This window comes from Erinaceus europaeus, chromosome 1 (genome assembly GCF_950295315.1).
Source record: "Erinaceus europaeus chromosome 1, mEriEur2.1, whole genome shotgun sequence".
Classification (NCBI taxonomy): Eukaryota; Metazoa; Chordata; class Mammalia; order Eulipotyphla; family Erinaceidae; genus Erinaceus; species Erinaceus europaeus.
Window position 1 is genome coordinate 85,472,770 of NC_080162.1, and position 7,914 is coordinate 85,480,683.

Genomic DNA, 7,914 nt, shown 5'->3' on the forward strand with positions numbered 1-7,914 from the left:
GGGGTGGGGCTCTGGGGAATCAGAACTCCAGGACACATTGGTGGGGTTGTCTGCCCTAGGAAGTCCGGTTGGCATCATGCAAGCATCTGGAACCTGACGGCTGAAAAAAGAGTTAACATGTAAAGCCAAATAAGTTGTTGACTAATTATGAACCTAAAGGCTGGAATAGTGCAGATGAAGATTTGGGGGCCTCCATTTTGTAGATAGTAGACCTATTTTAGTTATATTCCAAATGACTATACAATTTTTTTTTTCCTGAACCTGATATCTGATATGCAGGTGGATCCAAGTTATTGTCTGGGGAGATGATGTCAAGGCTGGAAAAAGGATCAGAAAGCTGGATCAGGGAAGAGAGTAGCTCCCAAGTATGGGAAAGGTGTATAAATATTGTTGACTATAATCCCCATTGATTTGATGTGATCTGGGCCCCATATTCAGCTTAGGAGCTTATGTGACCTCAGCATCCCTGTAGATATGAGCTCACATTCTGTGGTCATGAGTAGGAACGTTCCAAACTGTCCCAGTTTCAGGACCCATCTTCCTCAGGTGGAACATGTAGTATGTTGTCCAGCCTCCCTTCGGAGGTTGGAACATTCTCTACTGTTGTTCATCCACATTGAGGGCAAGGTCCTATGGAGGCCCACAAAGCTAATATTAATTTCTAGTAAAGTACAACTCAGAATCTCTTTTTCTTCCTAATTAAAACAAAAATTAAAAATTACTTTTAACGATCAGCTAATCAACACCTTGATTAAATAAACATGTCTTCAATTGTGCTGAAAGCAGAGTTGGAAACTATGACTTACAAAAGGGTTGGTTATCATCTCATTAGTCATTCACTTTTTTATTATGTGCTTTTAAAATTAAGTACGTTAGTTTGAGATAATTATAGATTCACATTCAGTTGTAAGGAATAAAACAGATACTGAGTTGGAAGAATAATACAGACATATGCTTTTATTACTAAGACTATATTTTTTATTAAATCTGTATAATGTTAAACCTAATCTTCATTAAAAATTGGAGAATACAGAGGTAACACTTTGCAAAACCATAGTACAGTGTAATAATAATGAAATTGATATATACTTGTGCTGTTTAAAATTTAACCAAAGATTTAAGCTTCCATAGCATGGTTTTGGGTATGAAGGGGAGGAGTTCATACAGCATACAGTTAAGATTAAGAAAACGGCTATTAGGTCCAGAGCAAATATGGTACCCTAGAAAACTCTTATTTTTCTTTAACCTTCTACCTATGGCAAAATTTTCTCTTCCTAGTACATTCACACCTGTATCTTTTCTTTGAATAAAATAAAAAAAGGGTCTAATAGCTTGCATCTCACAAATATGAGTTTTATTTATTTATTTTTTATTTTTTATTTTTTTTATTTTTAAATTTTTTATTTAAGAAAGGATTAGTGAACAAAAGCATAAGGTAGGAGGGGTACAACTCCACACCATTCCCAACACCCAATCCCCATAACCCACCCCCTCCCATGGTAGCTTTCCCATTCTCTATCCCTCTGGGAGCATGGACCCAGGGTCGTTGAGGGTTGCAGAAGGTAGAAGGTCTGGCTTCTGTAATTGCTTCCCCGCTGAACATGGGCGTTGACTGGTCGGTCCATACCCCCAGTCTGCCTCTCTCTTTCCCTAGTAGGGTGTGTCTCTGGGGAAGCAGAGCTCCAGGACACATTGGTGGGGTCTTCAATCCAGGGAAGCCTAGCCAGCATCCTGGTGGCATCTGGAACCTGGTGATTGAAAAGAGAGTTAACATATGAAGCCAAACAATTTGTTGAGCAATCATGGATCCCAAGCTTGGAATAGTGGAGAGGAAGTGTTAGGGAGGTACTCACTGCAAACTCTAGTGTAATCCTGCTTTCAGGTATATATTTTGCAGTAGTTTATGGATACGTGTGCACATAAGCTCTCTCTCACAGAAACTGGTGTATATCTAGGTTATGAGACTTTGTTAGAAAGTGAACTACCTGAGATGTAAACGAGCAGCCTAGGCATCACCAGGGAGCTTATTAAAAAAAAGTAGAATCCTGAGCTTCAGCCCAGCCCTACTGAACTAGAATTTGCATTGTTACAAGCTCCCTAGGTGATTTATGCTATTTAAAATGTGAGAAATTTTGCTGTATAAGATTAGTGGACAATCTTCTAAGCTCTCCGTGTTCTTCTCTTGGACTTCTCAAACGAGGTCTACCTATAGTTCTGAAACTCTCCTTTCCATAGGCAACACTAGTGCTATAGTGTTGGTATGCATGAGACCCCTTCTGTTTCATTTGGTTTAAATCCCCCCTGCTTAACACGATTCTATTTACATAACCACTTCATTCTATTTACATAACCGCTGTTAACAAGCACCACCCTCCCTCCAGGGCATTAGTGGTTCAGTGATAGAATTCTCACCAGCTCCACCCCCTCTCCTTGTCATACCCTGATCCTCTCCTTGTCACACTCTGATTTTCACCAGTCACTTTTCTCTCCACCCTCTCTAAGTCACATCCTGTTTCCACCCTACTTGGCAAGTATATATAAAGACAGCATTGTGAGTTTTATGGTACCTTTAGTTTAGCTTAGCTCGGCTTAGATTGTGCTGCGTCCTGCATGAATAAAGAGATACTGCCTACAGCTCAACCATGAGTCCCTGCTCATCTGTTACCCGCCCGTGAAGCCAGCCTGGCGAAAACAACATAACCCGTCGAAAACAACACTATAGGCTAGGCATACAGTGTAGACCTGTATTAATACCGTCTTCCATGTGATTTTTCCCTTTCACTGAACTCATGGAACGTAAAGAGTAAGGAGACTTCCTTGGGGCAGATCCATATGCCACAAGGACAGAGTTCTGTGTCTGAAGGGGTAACTTAGGCAGGAATCCACCAGCCTATAATAGTTCTCCTTCACAATGAACTTAAAGTCTGAAGACAGTGTACTCATTTTTTCCCCCCATCACTATGGCTTAACTGTTCCAGCCTGACTTTTTTTAGGTAGAAAGAGACAGAGAGGAAAAGATGCCACAACACTGAAGCTTCCTGCAGTGTAGTGGGAGCCAGGCTTGAACCCAAATTGCATTAACAAAGCAGGCACCCTCTCAGATGATATGCTTCACTGACCCTGTCTTTGTTCCTTTAAAAAAACATGTATTAGACATTGGGGATCCAGGGCACAATGATGGAGAAGGTTGGTGGTGGGAGTGAGGCACAGATACTTCCCGCGGGGAAATAAACTATTCGTGTGACAATAACCATCTTGTAAATTATTATTTCTGCCAATAAAGTGATAAGTTTTTGTTTATTGTGAGAGATAAGTCAGAACAGTGATCCATTCTGGGGTATGGTGGTGCTTGGGACCGAGTTTGTGTATACTGGAGCCTCAGGCGTGCATATTCTGTGCTCTAGCAAGCTGAGTTATCTCTCTAGTCCTGTCTTCATTCTTACTGTGTCAATCATGTTAATGTCCTAAATCCTCGAAGTTGTTTCTTGTTCTAGCCTTCCTCACAAAGAAGTGAATGAGAGTAAACCATTGATGGTTGGTTACCTGCTTGGTGTTAACAGGTTTTACTTTTATGTGGACTCCTTCTTCAATCTGTAGATTTCATCATACACATTTACAGACATGGAAACAAAATCGAGGCTAAAAAAACCAAGCACCTTGTTGAATATCATACTTAAATAGGAAAATCACAGTTGTTCTAGATGGTAGCTCTTGGAATAACTGGCTTGAAGAGCCTTTCCTTCTTCTCGTCTTGGCCTTTTAAAGCTCTCACCTGATTGTGGCTGCTGGGATTTCATTAATGATCTTGAACACACCAAAAGTCACTGGATTATATTAGGTACTTTCCAAATTTTATTTCATTTAATCTTCAGAGGAACCCTCTGGCATTTCTTGTATTCTCCCATTTTGCAGATACAGATGCCAAAAAATGACAGAAGTAGAGGAGATATTAAAGATCTTTCCGAAACTAATGGTCAGTACCTTGTAGATTGATTTTAAGAAGGGAATCACTAGGGAGGGGCCTTCTTTGCCATGTGTGTCACCCCCATGTGTTTGAGCCCTTAGTGCAAACACAACAACACTGTGGCACTGGGGGAAGCTGCTATTTTCCCTACCTCCTCTCTCACTCTCCTTGTCTCCCTCCCTTACTTTTCTCTTCCCTCCCTCTCTATCTGAAAAAAAAAATCATCTTGAAACCCTGAAGTCATGGAGGAGAGAGAGAGAGTGAGAGAGAGGGAGAAAGAGAAGTATTTAAGTGTTGGAGAAGATGTGGAGGGTTAGAATTCTCTTCCAGGTTGGTAAAATAGCTCACTTGGGTATTGTGCTGCTTTGTCATGTATACCATGCAGGTTCAAACTTGGCCCTTGAAGGAAGGAAGCACTGAAGGAAGCATTGGTGCTGTGGTCTCTTTCACTCTCTCTCAATTTCTATCTTTAACAACAACAATATCATCATAGGATTCTCTATCACTGTTGGTAGGAAATAGTTCACCTACTTTGGGAAATAGTTTGACATTTTCTCAAGTAGTTATACAGAGAATTACTTGAGACACTGTATTTCCAGCCCTCTGTAGAAACCCAACAGAGGGAGTTGGGCTGTAGCGTAGTGGGTTAAGTGCATGTGGTGCAAAGCACAAGGACTGGCTTAAGGATACTGGTTCGAGCCCCCAGCTCCCCACCTGCAGGAGAGCCACTTCACAAGTGGTGAAGCAGGTCTGCAGGTATCTATCTTTCTCTCGCCCTCTCTGTCTTCCCCTTCTTTCTCCATTTCTCTCTGTCCTATCCAACAATGTCGACAACAATAATAACTAGAACAATAAAACAACAAGGGCAACAAAAGGGAATAAATAAATATTAAAAACATTTTAATAAAAAAAGAAACCCAACAGAAATGCATGAGCCTTGTACACAAATGCACATAGTAGGATTAATCATAATAGTTAAAATTGGAAATGATTCAAATACTTACCAAGCAATAAATGATTACACAAACTGCATATCCATACAGTGCAATATTATTTTGTCATGACAAGTAACAGGATACAGATATATGATGAAATATGGATAAACCTCTAAAACATTATCCTCAGTGAAAGAAGCCAGCCACTGAGAACATGTTGTATGAATCCACTTGTAGGAAATGTCCAGACTAGGCAAACCATAGATAAAGAAGTGAATTAGTGAAGGCTAGGGCTGAAAGATAGAGAAAGAGAGAGAGAGAACTAAGGAATGTGAAGTTTCTGTTTGGGATGATGAAATGTTCTAAAACTGTGTGTGGTGATGGTTACAAAATTCTTGAGAGTAGAAGTAGAGGTCATAGAATTGTCCTAAAGTGACTGAAGTATATGCTCAGTGAATATCTCATAGTGAAAGCCAAACAGACAAAGAAAAAAGTGACAGTCCATCATACAACTAGGGAATTATCTGTCTAGATTCCGAATTCCTTCTACCAAATCCCACTAAATTATTAAATCAGTGGTTTCCACACCAGGTTATGTACTGACATCCTGGTGCACAGCATTCCTGACCAATTGTATTAGAAATGTGGGACCTTGAAATCTCCAGGGCGAGGCTTACTTTCCTGCATACTTTTCCCAATTTATACCAACTGATAACTGCACCCACTGATCCCAACCTAATCAATGCAACCAGTATCACCTCAGCATGTTTCACTTTGGACTGCATCCAGAAATGTCAGGTGTGGAATGTGAACTCATCAGCTTCATCACTCTGGTGAGACCTTGACTAATTAGCTCATATGACTCCTTAAATTCATTTCAGGTGGTACACTTCTTAACAAACCTCAAAATCTAGATATAGACCAGGGTCCATGAGATAGGACATAAGTACATATGTCCAAGAATTGGGGATAAACATACACCTTAAAGCAAAAGTGCACAGTAGTTTTCAGTGAGTCAATAAATGTAGCAAGCAAGCAGAAAGACCTAAAGACACCATAAAGTACCTAATGAAATAGTTTCTACTTAGATGTAGATACCCTCCTCACCCACCTTCTATTACACTTCCCTCAGTCACACCAAAGCTAACCTTGTCAGACAAAGTAAGGACTACAAAAGCTGAATAAGGGCAAGAGATTGGCACACTTTAATGATGACTCTTTAGTCAATACCAGGCCACCTTATCACCTGGGGCCCTAGTCAGGGAGCCCTGGGATTCCCACACAGACGTGATGGGCCTAGACCTCTAACAGATCCCTCTCACCACTGTCACTGGTCATCTCCATCAGTAACAACATAATGGGCCCCTCTTTTGGCCCCTGTCAGACCTGACCCTCAATGTGAATCAACAATGGTAGGGAATGCTCCATTCTCTGAAGGGAGGTTGGATAGCATACGCTGTCTTTTACCTGAGGATGATGGGTCCTGAAATTGGCATAGCCTGGAATGTTTCTAGCCGTGACCATGGAATGTGAGCTCAGACCTACATGAACGCATAGGTTACATAGGCTTCTGTGCTGACTCTGGGTCCCAGATAAGATATATGGGGTTTACAGTTAACAATATTTATATGCTTTTCCCATATTTGGGAGCTACTCTCTTTCCTGATTCAGCTTTCTGGTCCTTTTTCCAACTGTGACACCATCCCCCAAGATAATAGCTTAGGTCACCTGCATATTAGATGTCAGGTGTAGGCAAAAACTAGTTAGGTCATAGCCCCCTTGGATTATACTTAAAATAGACTCAATAGCTTTTTCCAAAATGGAGACCCCAAATCTCTATCCACAATATTCTAGCCTTTAGGTTCATTATTAGTCAACAATTTGTTCTGCTTTATATTTTACCTTTTTTTCAGCCACCAGGTTCCAGATGCTACCATGATACCAGCTGGACTTCCTAGGGCAGACAACCCCACCAATGTGTCCTGGAGCCCCACTTCCCCACTAGGGAAAGAGAGACAGGCTGGGAGTATGGATCAACCTGTCAACGCCCATGCTCAGTAGGGAAGCAATTACAAAAGCCAGACCTTCCACCTTCTGCATCCCCATAATAACCCTGGGTCCATGCTGCCAGAGGGTTAAAGAATAGGAAAGTTGTCGGGAGGGGATGGGATGTGGAGTTCCAGTTGTGGGAATTGTGTGGAGTTGTACCCCTCTTATTCTATGGTCTTGTCAGTGTTTCCATTTTATAAATAAAAACTGAAAAAAAAAAGAAGAAGTGTGGGACCTGGGCATCAGTAGGTCTTAAAACTCCAAGCTCCCATCCATTGTGTTTCAGACGGAGAAATTCTTCTCAAGCTTGGCTCTGTGGGCTTTAGTACCACATGTCTCTATTCAGAAGCTGTGATCTACTTGGAATCTAAAAGATTTGGCATGAAATTTTGATCAAAGCAATTACCTATATGCTTTTCCAGTGGAGGTTGTCTGAGGCGTAGCTGTGAGAGAAATTGAACTGTCAGAAACTAATATAAGAATAATAAGGGAATATTTCTTGTTCATTGGACACCCAAGATGAATAGCAGGTAAAATAAAATTTTAAATTAAATTGAATATGTATACGACTTTACTTCTTTGTTAAAGGACTATAACATGAATAATGAACATATTAAAAGGAGACGACCAGACCCTCAATTTCTTTCAATAATGTTAGTGTTGTATATCCTCACTTGAATAAAACACATTTCATAAAACACCTACACAGTTCTGCAGTGCATTATGGATGGCCTCTCTGGAGAAATCTTAACATGCCTTTCAATTTTGACATAGTGATTCGGTAATAATAGAAGTCTTTGCTATATAATTCTGCAGGTACTTTTATAATTTTTAGCTTTACTGGTTGAAAGCTAGAGCTTACCTCACCTGCAATAGACTTAGAGAGGTAAATGGTTCAGAAAGCACCCTCCCTGTTCTCCATATTACTGGGAATGTGGAGTCAAAAATTAAGTGGAAAATTGTATT